Genomic DNA, 15439 nt, shown 5'->3' on the forward strand with positions numbered 1-15439 from the left:
ACACGAACACACGAGCACATTAACACCCCCCTCTCTTCTAAAGTCCGAACCCTAGAATAGGTCTCTATGACTTTGTCTCTCGGGCATGCACACATCTCTCCCCCACTCTCTAGCTCTCCCGGCATCTCACTTTCCCAAGCACACACACTATGTAGAGTGTATCTTTCCTATACACACAAAATGTCACCTCCAAACGTCTATCTCCCTAGTTATGTGGTTCTCGCACACTCACCTCACACACCACCTCCACTACAAACAAGCACACTTTGTCTCCTTGTGCACCACTCTCCTCTTTCTATCTCTTGCACATGCGGACCCGCCCCAGCTCCTTCCCTGTATACATATATGCCATGACTCTTTCCATAGCTCCCTAATGTATAATCATTCTCAATCTCACACGTTGTTCTCTACACCATCTATTCTATATCTCTCATGAAGTCCGTATCACACACATGATGACTCGCTTCCCTTGCGTCTCCGTACAAAGGCCAATTTCGAACAACATCAACATTGTCTCCCTATCTATATGCCACTTATGTACACAAATGACCCCTCTCTCCCCCTCTCTTCCTCTCTCTCTCTCTCTCTCTCTCTCGCTCTCACACCCTCTCCCACACACACTCGATGTCTCTTCCAAATAGTCTGCTCCCCACCCACACCCATGCTATCCCGCTACTAAACATGCCTTTGTCTCTCTTTGACACACATGTCACACCATTCCCCCTCCCTTATACTAGGTTTACATTATTAGTGGTCTCTCTACTCCACATACACACACTCTCTCTCACACACAAACGCGTGCACAAACACACACAGACATGCACAAACACCCATCTATATGGATCCGTCTTTTAAGACACACACCCTTGCATATTCTATCTAGCTCTAGGTATGTATATATCCCCCCTCTCTCTAGCTCAGATGCACACCAAAATTCTCCATCTCTCTAACTCACACATCTCTCCCCATGTCCACATGTGCTTCTCACACACTCACTCTCTGATTATGTCTATGTGTCTCCACGTTACACAATACAAAGCCCCATGTACATGTCTCTCTCTATCCTCCACACACATAGACACAAAGAGTCTCTTATCACTGCCTCAGTCTATAGGAATATCACACACGCACACTATCTCTCTCTCGCAAACACGCTCAACAAGGGTTTCCCCGTGAATAACTTACCGTCTATTCATCAACAGTCGTGGCAGTACGGCGAACATGACACATGAAAAAGAATAAATCTACGCGTGCGTAGACCACCTAGTATGACTACTAGGACTAGAGCAAGCTAAAAGTGCACCGCCGTTACCCCCTCCTTATCGGTGATAGGAAAACCTTTGTTTTACACAATCGAGAAGTCATTGTGCTAAGGCTCCACATGCTGAGTCGTCGAATAGAATGTAGATCCTAGTTTACTAAAACAAGCATCGATAATACATTTGTATCTCCATACTTATATTTCTTCTCTTATAAAAAACGAGTTGGTGACGATGGTACGCGTGCCATCTTGCAATATAGACCGCCCGATCTATATTTGACGGATGGAAATTAAACTAAAAGACACCCGCACCTCTCTCCACATTTGCAGACAAGGCCTTCCCTTGTTCATCCTTATCTCCAACAACCTCATTGTTGAGCAATTAAAAAAGGAAGCCTCTGGAACAAACTGGCCTGGTGGCTGCTATCGGCGTCGTCCATCCCCATGCCTCCGCTCAGTTCGACCACCAATCACCATCATGCCCCACTCCTATTCACCTTATCTCCTCTTTCTCGAGATATCATTAGTTTTTACACATGGGATTACTCCCGCTTGGGTCAATCATAATAAGTGTTAAAAATGCATCTTGATGTTTCGTGCAATGCATGGACATTTTGCTAGTACTCGTACAGATGACTAAGTTGGTGATGATGGTGTGTCTGCCATCCGTCATTTCTGACCATTAGATCTACATCTAACGACTGTGAGGTAAGTTGTTGCCTTTTCTCACCAACATCCCACTTCTCTACCAATTTGCAGAAACACCCATAATTAGTATCTTAAAACCAACCACATCCCTCCCTCACCTCACCAAAACAGCCCAAGGAATATATTCTGATTGAAACATAATATATCTCTAGTGATATATGTATATCAAAATTAGAGTGTTTTGTATCAAGTTTGTGAATAAGTATTATTCTAATTATGATTCGTTGCAACGCACGTGAACATTGCTAGTATTTCCAGCCATCAAAAAATGCTAGTATTTCCATAGTTTCGAGTTTTCCATCAAGATTTAGTCACTCATGGTTGATATTTACTTTCAATCACGTACACATAGGCACTATGTAACTAGCCTTGCTTATTGGCTTCCAAAGCTTAACTTCCACTCCTACTTACAATATGTAGATTATTTAACAAAAAACTACCACTTTCAACCAGCCCTAGGAAGAAACTATTGTACAAAAAATAGCAAAAACATACCCAAAATTTCTTAATCCACGTCAAAAGCTACTACCTAGTGCCGATTAGGCTCGTTTAAACCCATTTATGACAGGGTTGGCCCACACGTCCGTGCTGATGAGGCAGCTTAAAAGAACACATTTTGTTTGACCGTTGACATGAGGGACCCACATCTGACCTTCTATCTTGTTATTCCCCCTCAAATCATTATGTTTTCTGAACATTACTTCAAACAGTACTGATGCTTGTTCGTCGGTCACTACAAGAAATATGTCAAGTTGCGACCATCACTATTGGTCACTGAAAGGTCATTGTTTTTCATTTGTGACATTTTTGTGACCAAAAACAGAAGGTCAAAAGCTGGTGGTCATAAAATGAAATTAATGAGCTTCTCTGTGAGAAGGAAAAGGTCGTTGGTTCGACGACCACATTTTTGGTCACTCGCAGCCTCCCCAGGCCACGTAGGATCCAATGTGGCAAGCTGACATGGATAAGATTCAGCCCGGTCCAATTTGGTGTCTATATATATATGGGCCAAGCCCAACAATTCAGCCTTTCTATATATTTTTTTCCTGTGAATTTTTGGTCGACTTCATGGGCCAAGCCCAACAATTTGGCCTTTTAATTTTCTGGGCCATGGCCCTTTTGCGTACCATTTCATTAAGCCTTTTTGTTCAGGTTTTCCAGAAATAAACAATGTTCGAGTCCACTATTATTCGGGCCATAGCCTTTTTAGAGCCCATGTATTATTTGGTCCAATAGAACATTTGGTCTTTTTATTCACTGATTTCCAGTTTACACATTTGAATAGCAAACACTTAACAATTCTCTTGATTAAATGATTAAATTCAGAAATCATTTAGCCAAATACATACAACCGCACATACAAGTCCGCACGTCCAACATCAACTTAAACAAGCAAAAACAGATAGACAAGCATGATATACAAGCACATACAAGTGTGCTTACAAGCAAAACAAGATACACAAGCACCAAAACATGGTGCAACATCAACTAAAAGTGTGGTGCGCATCTCAATGCCTCTTCTGGTCTTCCGTCACAGCAGCAGCAGCCTAAGCAACATTAGATCCTGATCTAGATCACCAAAAAGAAACATTATTTAATTTTTAGAGACAATGCAATCAACATGAGGCGGTAATCCAACTTAACACTTTGTTAACATATTTTACATATGCAAATAACTGAGCTTACTGTATAAGTTTAAGATCCACATGCAATGTGAAACTGAATTGCCAAATAGCAGCATGATACGTTGGTACAAGTGCAGGTCATCAATGAACATCACTGTAACAGGTTCACCTGAAGAAAAATACTACTCTACTACCACTACCATCGATTCAACTTACAGGATCTAACAACACTAGTGAGCGCACACAGACTAACATCACAAGGCAAGAGAGAATAGAGGGAACAGGGACCTGATGATGATAGTGTCGACGATGATCAGATTGGGTAGATCATCCACCTCCTCATTGTGGTGTGCACCAAAATGATCTACACACATTTGTCATCCAAAGTAAACACCTGCATGATTAAAAAAACTATATAAAAAATTCTTCCAGACAATCAAACAATAAAGATCAGTGTGGATTCTAAATGAGTACAGCGCCAAGCTGCTCCTAACAATCTCAACACTTGTATTTTTGTTTGTTGCAATCTAAACTATATCACCACAAGTTTTATGATGCATCCAAACGTGTGAAATTTGTGCATACATTCAAGTATGATACTAAGTGAGCAGGTAGAATCACCCAAGCATGGAGGCAAGTGACTCAACGGCGGCAACTAACTAGGAGCGAAGTTGAGCATGGCCGAGGCAGGAGCAGCTGGAGTAGCACGGCCGACCTTGAGGTCCGGGGCATCCACAGCCTGCCTGGCATTGGGTGCCCAGAGCGAGGGGAGCATCAAGGTGTGCCTGCATGATGAAGGAAAGCAGCATCAGAGAGTTAAAGACTAAAGGACATGTGGTAGCAAAAGGAATATCAAACTGCTGTCATAACTTGACTGTGAAGTTAAGGAACCACTTTAGTCTTTATTTTGCAGAGAAGGGAGCATGTAGGTTCATGATAACTAATGTACTAGTAGACAAGTGGTAAATTAGAAGATCCTCTGCACAATGAATGGGCAGATCCATCCTTGAACCCACTCTAATGGCTGAGAAAGATTAATCTCAAACAACAACCAAATTCCAAAGTGCTCAAGCCCAAATTCTACAAGACATCTGAAGTACAGTAATATACAATACATCATAGCAAACTGACTGGACGAGTTTAGTTTGAACCCACTAAACAATTTAGCAATAGGAGCATACAACTATAGCAAAATAGAGCATAATTCAGTTCTAATATGCATGACTGAAACTACTCCAATTTTGGTTTTAATATGTATACAGCACGCATCATTGACCACGGAGCATATGGCCACAGCAAAACAAGGGAGCAATTCAGGGAAAGGAATACTACAGTTGCTTGAGACATGTGCTACTCGCTCGAAAGTAATCAGCAACCAACGAGTCAATAAAAGCATGCAAGTAGGCCACTCTACCCAGTGAGATTAATACACTACAGAATCTATGTAAGACAAGACCGCCGCCGACATTAAACTATACTATATTTCTGGACAGAAAACTAAATAGACGACTGCTCTCAAACCATACATCCAAACGAAGCAAACAAGTACTCTATGGAAACCTTAGAACATGCTTTACAACTCATATGTAGAGGCCAACTTGAAATTATGAGCACAACAAACTCGTTTTTCAGTAAGAAGCTCACTGCCCAAAACTATTAGGTAGTGCAGTTTTTTCACTGAACCAAATCCAGTTTACGGAACAACCAGAGAAATCCAATTCTACAGGAGACATGATCATATTCCTTATCCCATCAAGATTGTATAGGGAAATTCTAAGCATCATACATAGCTTTCTCTTATGTAATTAGAATTTTTGAGATGCAAGAAAGGGCAAAACAATCCACACCAACAGTCCAACTAATCAGCCGCATTGTTAACAAACCTACAGGGACTAGGTTGCTCCAGTGCTATTGAAATAACTAAAATAAGACAAGGAGTAGAGAGACAACAGACCGGGTGTTGGCCGATGGCCAGCAACAACCACAACAACGCAAGGAACAAGGTAGCAACAGGGACTAGATAAAAAACTTACACAGAGGTATTTGTTTGCTGGCTAGAATGAAAACAGCCAACAACTAGTGAGCACTGAAGAAACATCACAATGAAATAGCTCACCCTGATGGTGTCAGCGTAGTTCCATCTGACCTCCTTGGAGAGCTGGCCGAGGAGGCAGTGCCTATGCCCAGGCTGCAGCCTCAGAACCCTGCAAAACCATAAGAAACGTCAACATCAAACACACATACAAGACGCACGCCGAGATATAGAAGGCAGTCCAACGCCGAAGTACTTGATCGCGTTGGGGATGACCATGCGCTTGGTCCTGTCATACGGTGGCGGCACGCCCTCCTATGCCTTGAGCCTGGGCATCGTCCTCAAGGCCACCAGCGGTCCCAGGCGCGGCATCCGGCGCAGATGACTAGCAGGCGAAGCTGAAGCTGCTGCATTGGGACAGTACGAACAGTGAGCCATATGCCTGGATCCCTGAACCTTGAAGAAAGCAGTACAAAATTGCACTTCGTATAGGACTGTCATACAGACCAAAGTAAGCATGAACCGAGTAGATCCCACTAGCATTACGCTTTCTAAAAGATTGCTTGACTAGCATTTTTTAAAAAGTAGTGTTGTAGAAACTGAATTGAGCGTAGTGAAAAGGTCCAGAATGTGCACTTGGATCCTCATATTTTTGGATGATCACCAAAGGCAAAACTACTCCTGACTATGATCATCAACATCTACTACTCCTAACTACTCCTTGTGCAATCCTACTCTACAGTAAAACTTCCTCACCCTCCATTCACCCTGTTCAAGCAGTACTGTAGTAAAGCTACTCCTAATGTTACAGCAGTTAACAACAAGTGAAATTACTGTGATGTGCAAAATTTACAGTAAATACTCCATTGAATATTACTGAAACTTAACAGAAGTTAACTAAGCTTTTTCAATTTCAGAATGTACAAGTCAGAAAATAAGCTTGCAAGCAAGTTTATGTAAGTAATGCACGCTGGAGTATATTACTTCTATGGATTTCTGCAAATAATTCATGATTTTCTAACTAATCCAAGATGTCCATTTAATTAACTGGAAAAGTAAGTTAAATCTTGTTGAATCTTGTTAAATACTCCAAGCAAAATTACTCCACACATGTATAGTTCAATCTTGTTAAATACTCTAAGCAAAATTACTGGAGTACTGGAGTACTACAAGTTAAATTGTTGCACATGTCTCAAGGAATACTTGATTATAGTTCTGGTCCAACTATGGATTTGACTCCACAAGACACATGGTGGTTTCGGTTCAACTATGGATCGATGCATCAGCAGCTTGTAGTTACATGTTCACGCTGCAATGCATGCATCTTGCCGGCTAGCTAGTGGAGTGACATGTTTGTAATGGTAGTTTGGTACTATTGGCTGTAGAAATATGGGAAGAACACATTCAGGGTTGGAGGTCAGACACTTACACGCCCATCTCCAAGGTTGGCTGCTAGTGCTCCATTGATTAATATATGAAATTTGAAAGGGGCTAATCTGACCATCAACCTAACCATCCTTAACTACTCCGTAAATACAGTAGCATGAAATCTAGACCTGACCATGGCCGGAACACACACACACACACACACACACACACACCTCTGACCATGACCTTCCTTCCATGGCGATGGCCTCCTCCTTGACTTGTTCTGTGGTGATAGTGATGGCCTGCACAAACCAACTGCGCAAATCTGATGGGCAAATCCAGAAGAAGAAGAGGACAAGGGGAAGGTGGGGGCGTACATACCTTTGGCTTCACCGGAGTCGAGGGCCACCACATCAGTAAGCTCGGGTCCTCGCCGGGGAATAGAGAAGAGCTCAATGGGGATGGGGAAGGGTGGGTGTGGGGCTAGGGTTTCACCCCGGCCATCCATCCATCCGTCCGTCCATGCGTCGGTTGGGGTCGGGCCTCCATGGCCGGCCGACCTCCCTTGAGGAACAGGTGGACGATGGCGTGCCGGTTCCGGTTCCCCATCCATCCATCCAAACGGTCGAGGAGGACGTTGCTGAAGTGGTGGTCGACCTTGGCGGTGCCAAAGTCGGAGACAGGGGCTACCATCACGTTACCAGGGCCGTAGCCACGCGGTCGACGGGCGCCACGCGGAAGAGGCACGCCATGGCCGCCGGTGGCAGAGCTCCCTCCCTTTCTTCTTCTCTTGTCTTGTGATGAGTGGAGGGGAGGGAAGGGTGTAGACGGCTGCAGACCAGCAGCGAGGGGAGAGGTGGGTGGCGGAGGCGAGGAGAGAGGTGTGAGGCGGAAGGAAGGGGAGGACGTGGCGCCGGCGGAGGGATCTGGATCGGGGGAGAGGAGTGGGGGCGGGGAGGAGAGGGATCTGGATCGGCTAGGGTTCATGCGCGTGTGAGAGAGAGATAGGCTGCAGTGGGTTGGATGGGTGGATGGATGGATATATGGATGGACGGATGGATGGATGTTTGCCACATCATCAATCCATGCCACAACGAATTCCACCAATCAGAATTGTGCACATGTATCTTTTATAGTTTTTATAGTTTTATCCTCTTATTTAGGGCAAACATTCAACATATTAACCACGTATAGTTTGTTAAAATAAATGAATATTGTGCACATCTGTGTATCTTGTGATGACAAACAATGTTGATATGGGGAGTTTTCATTTTCGTTGCACAAAAGAGACGTTTTCTATTTTTCGAGTGCTTGAAATGGTTTTTTGTGAAGGACCTACCATATATTTGTTGCAAAATTGTACCAAATAATTTTTCTAAAATACTAGGACATATGTAATTCACAATTGACTAAATGATTGGGTGTTAAAAGCTTTGATCCACCTCTGGTGAAAAAGACAAATTTCCGCCGATTCAATAGGAAGCGAGTCAAATTTGAACTGCAGCTGGCTCATAGTTTAATTGTTATTTTTTCCAAAAATCATTTCTAGGTACATAAGTATCTATTTAATCAGAGAAACATCAAATGTTTTCCAAGATTCAACCACTAGCTAGGAACGGTCAAGCCCGCTGTTTTGACCACATTTTGAAACAGGCATAAAAGATTCAAAAAAAATCAAAAAATTGGGGAACCTTTGAATTGTGTCATTATATGTCACCAAGTTTCCAGAAAAAATAATAAACTTGTAATACGGCAATTATTTTTAAAAAGTGTTCTCAGAAACGAGCTATCATGTGTGAAGATTCATGGCTTTCAAGCCAAATGATCAATCTTATGGCCGCATTCATGGCATAGTTGTTAAAATGATCTCATATTTTGTAGAAGGGTGCATCTTGGAATGGCAAACAATGTTTCCTAAGGAAGTTTTCATTTTCATTTCACAAAAGAGACGTTTTCTATTTTTCGAGTGCCTGAAATGGTTTTTTGTGAAGGACCTACCATATATTTGTTGCAAAATGGTACCAAATCAATTTTCTAAAATACTAGGACTTATTTAATTCACAATTTATTAAATAATTGGGTGTCAAAAGCTTTGATCCACCTCTGGTGAAAAACACAAATTTCCGCCGATTAAGTAGGAAGCGGGTCAAATTTGAACTGCAGCTGCCTCATAGTTTGCTTGTTATTTTTTCCAAAAATCATTTCTAGGTACATAAGTATCTATTTAATCAGAGAAACATCAAAAGTTTTCCAAGATTCAACCACTAACTAGGAACGGTCAAGCCCGCCGTCTTGACCGCATTTTGAATCAGGCATAAAAAATTCAAAAAAAATCAAAAAATTGGAAAACCTTCTCATTGTGTCATCATATGTGACCAAGTTTCTAGGAAAAATAATAAACTTGTAATACGGCAATTATTTTAAAAAAGTGTTCTAAAAAATGAGCTATCATGCATGAAGATTCATGCCTTGCAAGCCAAATGATCCATCTTATGGCCACATTCATGGCATAGTTTGTTCAAATGATCTAATATTGTGCACAAGGGTGCATCTTGGAATTCCAAACAATGTTGCCTAAGGGAGTTTTCATTTTCTTTGCACGGAAAATTCATTTTCCATTTTTCGTGTTCTCGAAATGAGTTTTTTTTTGTGAAGGACCTGCCATCTATTTGTTGCAAAATTGGATCAAATCAATTTTATAAAATGCTAGGCCATGTTTAATTCGTAATTGACAAAATGGTTGGGTGTTAAAAGTTTTTATGCACCTCTGGTGAAAAAGACAAATTTCCGCCGATTCAGTAGGAAGCGGGTCAAATTTGAACTGCAACTGCCTTATTGTTTGCTCTTTATTTTTTCAAAAAATCATTTCTAGGTACATAAGTATCTGTTTAAGCATAAATACATGGTTTGGTGGTGATACGTTGAGGTTTGGACGATGGCCCAGGGCCCCAACTCCAAAGCGCGTAAACTCGCATGCCCACCGCGTGGTCACCGCGTGACCATGGCGTTGCCGTGCGTTCTAGGAAGCCTAGGCATGTCTAGTAGGTTTTTCACTCCCCAGGTACATGCTTCGAAGAAAATAACAACAGAAGAATCTCACGAGGAAACCGAACTATGCTCAAACATGAATTAGCAGCCAAGTGTTTGATTAGCGGTACGGGAAATTCACAAGGCCAATGGGCCTGAGTTTTGGCTAAGGATGATCATCTACTAGGGAGACTATCTTGGAAAATTTTCAGCTCAAATGGAGGAGTTTGGATGGCACTTGCTTTGCAAAGTACCACATCGGGCAGAAATATGGATGTTGAAGCTGGGCTCAAATGGATAAGTGGATTGAGCTAAAGTTTTGTGGAGTATGGTAATTTTGGCATAGTAAATCACTGTAAAAAGGTTATACCATTTGGATAATCCTAGCTTGTACTTCCTTCACAAAGCTTCTCTCTTGATAGAAACTAAAGAAATTTGTTGAGGAAGACTTAATAGGCAAATGGAGCTGAATATTGGAATGTGGCAGTGATTTGTATATGTAAGTTGGCACAGAAAGTTTGAGGAAAATAGGAGGTGTCTCGATAGCACTTGCTTTGCAATGTGCCAATTTGGACAGAAAATGGAAATTGAAGCTGGGCTTACAAAATGATTGGATTGTGCGGAAATTTGGTTTAGGGGGTTTCTATAGTCAGGGTAATGTCCTGGTAAATTTTCAACAATTATAAAGCAACATAAAATGTAGTTGCTTCACAAACTGAAAATATTACCAGAATCAAAGATTCGATGGTGAGCTCACCTGTATTGTTAGATAGTGCTAAACATTTTAGTAGAGCTACGACTTCGGCATATAGAATATGTGGAAAAAAATTTAACTCATTATGATATTCCTATCTTGTACTTCCTTCACAAAGCTTCTAGGTGAATAGAAACTTTGGAAATTTGCCGAGGAAGATTTACTAGGAAAATAGAGCCGAATATTGGCATGTGGAAATGATTTGGGTATGGAAGATTGACCAAAAAGTTTGAGGGCAATAAGAGTGGTACAGATAGCACTTGCTTTGCAATGTGCCAATCTGGACAGAAAATAAAAATTGAAGCTGGGCTCACATAGATGATTTGATTGAGCTGCAATTTGGAGGAGGGTAATAATTTGGGCATATGAAGACATTGTATAAATTTCATGCCATTTGGATGTGCATAGATAGTACTTCCTTCATAATGCTTCTAGGTGGACAAAAATTTGGAAATTTGCCGAGGAAGATTTACTGGGCAAACGGAACTAAATTTTGTCATGAGGCAATGGTTTGGATAGGAAAGGGTGCCCAAAATTTTTGAGGGCAATCAAGAATATAAAAATAGCACTTCCTTCACAAAGTGTTGTTCTAAACAGAATAGGAAAATGAATATTGTTGAATTGTATTTTAACTAGGTGAGGAAGGTTTTCGACATATTTGACGAAGATATGATGCAAAGAATGAGAATTTTTTCGGAATTTTGGGACTAACAGAAATATAGGTTGCTTCACAACCTAGGGCAAAAATTGACACATGGACATGACACAAAGGCAAAACTGATGAGGTGGTGCCTAGTCATAGCAATCCACCACAACTTACAAGGTTATGACCATCTATATTCGTCATGACCAGCTAGAAATAAGGCAACGGATAAGTGCTATCTGCTTTATGACCATTTCATGTAAGGAAATTATGACCTTTCTGACCAAAATGGTCGTTATAGTTTAGTGTTTGGAGTCCCCCGAACAGCTTTTGACCAATTGGTCTCAAATGGTCATAGATCTATGACCAATTCTTCCAGGGCCACTGACAGAAGGTCACTAGTTGACATATTTCATGTAGTGGGTGGCGCCGGTGATGAGCGAGTTGGTCGCCGCTCCGTCGGATGGGTCGGATGCCGGCTGGCCTCCGGACGGGTTGGCAGGCTGGCCCGAGCGTGACTCATGCGCGAGCAAGCCGCCGCATTGGCCTTCGCTCAAGCCAGATGGCTGGCCTTAGCGCGGTGCTATCTTGGCCAGCTAGGGGCCGCGAGCGCTGGATGAAGTTGGCATCCGGGCTGCCACAAGATGGGCTCCGCATCATCGACGGTTTTGACCTCACCTTCTGCCGGCGGCGGTAGCTGCGTCCCATGGCCGAGGATGACTAGGTGGACGGGCTAGAGGTAGGAGGTCACTCGGGGATTTTTGTGCAGACTGACATGTAGGTCCCACAAGTCATAACACCTAACTTGCCGATAGAATAGAAGGCATTGACTTAAGGGGCGACATGGGTTGAAACATGCCTATAACGACATTTTGTACGTTTCTTGGTAGGGCTGGTTTGTAAGGGCATGTACAATGGTGATAAGGTAGTCTTATCTTAAGTCTGCCACGTATGCAAGTGGTAGTAGTTTCATGGCATTATTAGTGGTTTCTTAACATTAGTAGTGGTTTCTTGTAAGGAACAATGTACTACTAGCGACAAAAGGCGATTCTAGGTTGCGTTGTACTCCAACGATTACTACTAGTGGTTGCGGGAGTGTATACCTCATTATGTGGGTTTGATCCCGGCCGAAAGCACGGCAACCATTTTTTTAAATAGTAACTTCGCCGCGAGCCAATATTGTACACGGGTAGTTTACACTATTGCAGGATGCTGCTAACACGACACTACGATCAGTGACCCTTCGACGAAACTATGTGCGATGCAATAATCGCAAACGGTGGTGTAAAAGAACCGTCCAAAAAGGTGCAAAATGTTTGCTATGGCGGAGCCATCAAACATATTTCAGATTTTAGTTTCGTGTGCGATACAGGGCATACGGTTCAGTTCAATGAACTGTTTGCAATGAGGCGAAACAAAAGAAACAGGTAGCTAGATGAAGGTGCGTGTGATATACAACATATGGTTCACTCGGATGGACTGTTTGTGATGAGGAGGAACAATAGAAATGGGCAGCTAGATAAAGGTATGTGTGATTGACGACATACGCTTCAGAAGGATTAACTGTTTGCGATTAGGCAACAGAACAGAAACGGGTCAGCCAGATCAAAGTGTCTGCGATTGATGGCATACACTTCACACGGATGAGCTGTTTGTGATTAGCCACAACAAACTGAAACAGTTAGATAGATCACCGTGTGTGCGCTAGATGGGCACACACATTCTAATTAAAAGAAGCATGCGCGATGGTAATAACGTGCGTGCCCGGTTGTCGGAACGAGACGTCTGCTGACATTGCCTATTGAGGTGCACCCTATGGTGCAAATGCCACGTACGAGGCCGAGAAGGCGTACGTGCCCACATTATGCCTTCCAGGAATAGTTCCGCACTTATAACCGTCAGTAAATTTTGAGCATGCGTCCCATCACATTCCAAATTGCAAACCGGTTCACAACGATCAAAACATAAACAGGTTCGCACTTAGGAGCGTATTACTACTCAGTTATAAATACTACTACTCCAAGATGACTGCACATTCCTCCTCAACTCCTCATCCACAAAAAACAAACAAGTCATTCATCATCGTTCCCTTGCGTCTGCCATGGCCAGCGTGAGTTCTGGGTCAAGAGATTGCCACCAGGGAGATGCGAGCATGGAAGCGGAAGCACGAGAGATGTCCCGCCTCGCCGCGAATGCAGTCGGCATGTCCCACCGCGAGGCCGTAGCAGCACAGAGGTCCCGCCGCGAGTCCGTAGCAGCACAGAGGTCCCGCCGCGCTGCCGAAGCAGCATGCAGGTCCCGCCGCGCTGTCGATGCAGCAGTCTGGTCCGGCTGCACCAAGGAAGCAGAAGAGATGTCCCGCCGCACCGTGAATGCAGCAGAGATGTCCTCCCGTGCCGCGGCAGCCTAGGAAAATGTCTCGCTGGTAGGCGAGGACTCTTACAGGCGCATGTATGAGATCTTCCATAGCCAGATGGATTAGATCTCCGGCTGGGCGAGGTTGCAGGACGACATGAAAGCCTCTTTTGCGGGCGTCATCTGGCAACTAAATGAGAGCATTGCGAAGCTCCAGGCCGAGCGCGACCTGCTGAGGGCTAAGATCATTGGAAGTGCGAAGCAGCAGGAGGAGACCACTGCCTTCTTGAAGAGGGGTGGTGTCTTCATCGAGAAACTTATGGATGAGAATGCCATGCTGCGCATCAAGCGTAGAAGCTTGGTGAAGGAATCTATGGATGCTCTCAAGAAGCATCTTGAGGACAAGAAGAGCTCATAGCCGCTTGCCGCGGAGACTAGTCCCCGTGGCCTGCAGCAACGCATCAAGAAAGTAGAGACCAGCAAGCCAGATCATTGTCTTCCTTCTTATTTTGCCCTTGTGTATTTCGCGCGTTACCGCATGTGGCTTTTTAAATTATGTTCCTAAATATGTAAGACAATTATTATCCACTGTCATCGTCCTTATATTCATCATGCTTCCTATAAGTCGCGGTCGATGCTATATAGGTCTATCGGATCTTAAATCAAGATCCGTGTAAAACTTTCTTTTCATATTTTCATTTTTCTCTCTTAAATCTCAGTCCAGTGAGACATATAGCCACGTCGTAGAACAGGGGCTCGTGCGCCATGAATGGAGACGTTGGGAGGGAGGTGCGCAGCGGGTAAAGGTCAAAGGGCTTTCCTCCCGATGAGCATGCGTAGTGGTCTGATCGCACGCCTCCCATACTCAAATAGTTACCCCGCACAACACCTCCTAGCCAATAAAAAAAGGGGATGTGTGGCGGCACGTAATTGGTAAGTAAAACGCCCATGGTTTCAATAATACTTGTGTTTCCGATTTCTAACGTGACAACACTTGTTCCAAAATGACTTTGTTGATTGTTAACGTGTGTGCCTTCACAAATCGGACAGAAAAATTACCACAGCATGTTGGTGCCATGTCATGACACCATGCCAAGTTTCATGATTTTCAGGCATGTTTTGGATATACATGAATTAAAAAACCAAGTTTCTCAATCTTTCCGGCCGAGCCACGATGCCCAGATGTTTAATTTCATCCCCATTTCTTGCATGGGACCTAGAAATTCACGCAAGGACACACATGTGATTTTTCAACCAACTTTGGTGCATTGGAGCATGTGCTTGTAGTTCAATTTTGAATTATGCACATTAAATGCGCAGAAACTCAATTAATGTATAAAAAAGGCCAAACAAACCCGGAATAATTCCAAAATTTAGCACGATACTTCTATTTGGTCTAATCTGCCTGTGTAAAAAATTAAGGCGGGAGAAGGCAGTGTACGTAGGTCGTTTCGCACACGGAGGTGAGACGTTCCCTCTTGGAACCACGAGCCTTCTTGAGGGAAGCTCCGGTACGTTTGCAAGAAGCTTACACCAAAGCTTGTCACAATTCGGCCAAAAAATTTACCGCACCATGTTGGTGCCATGTCATGAAACCATGCCAATTTTTATGTTTTTCAGGCGTGTTTTGGCTTTACAGGAATTAAAAAATCAAGTTTCTCACTCT

This window comes from Triticum aestivum, chromosome 7A, assembly GCF_018294505.1.
Source record: "Triticum aestivum cultivar Chinese Spring chromosome 7A, IWGSC CS RefSeq v2.1, whole genome shotgun sequence".
NCBI classification, from domain to species: domain Eukaryota; kingdom Viridiplantae; phylum Streptophyta; class Magnoliopsida; order Poales; family Poaceae; genus Triticum; species Triticum aestivum.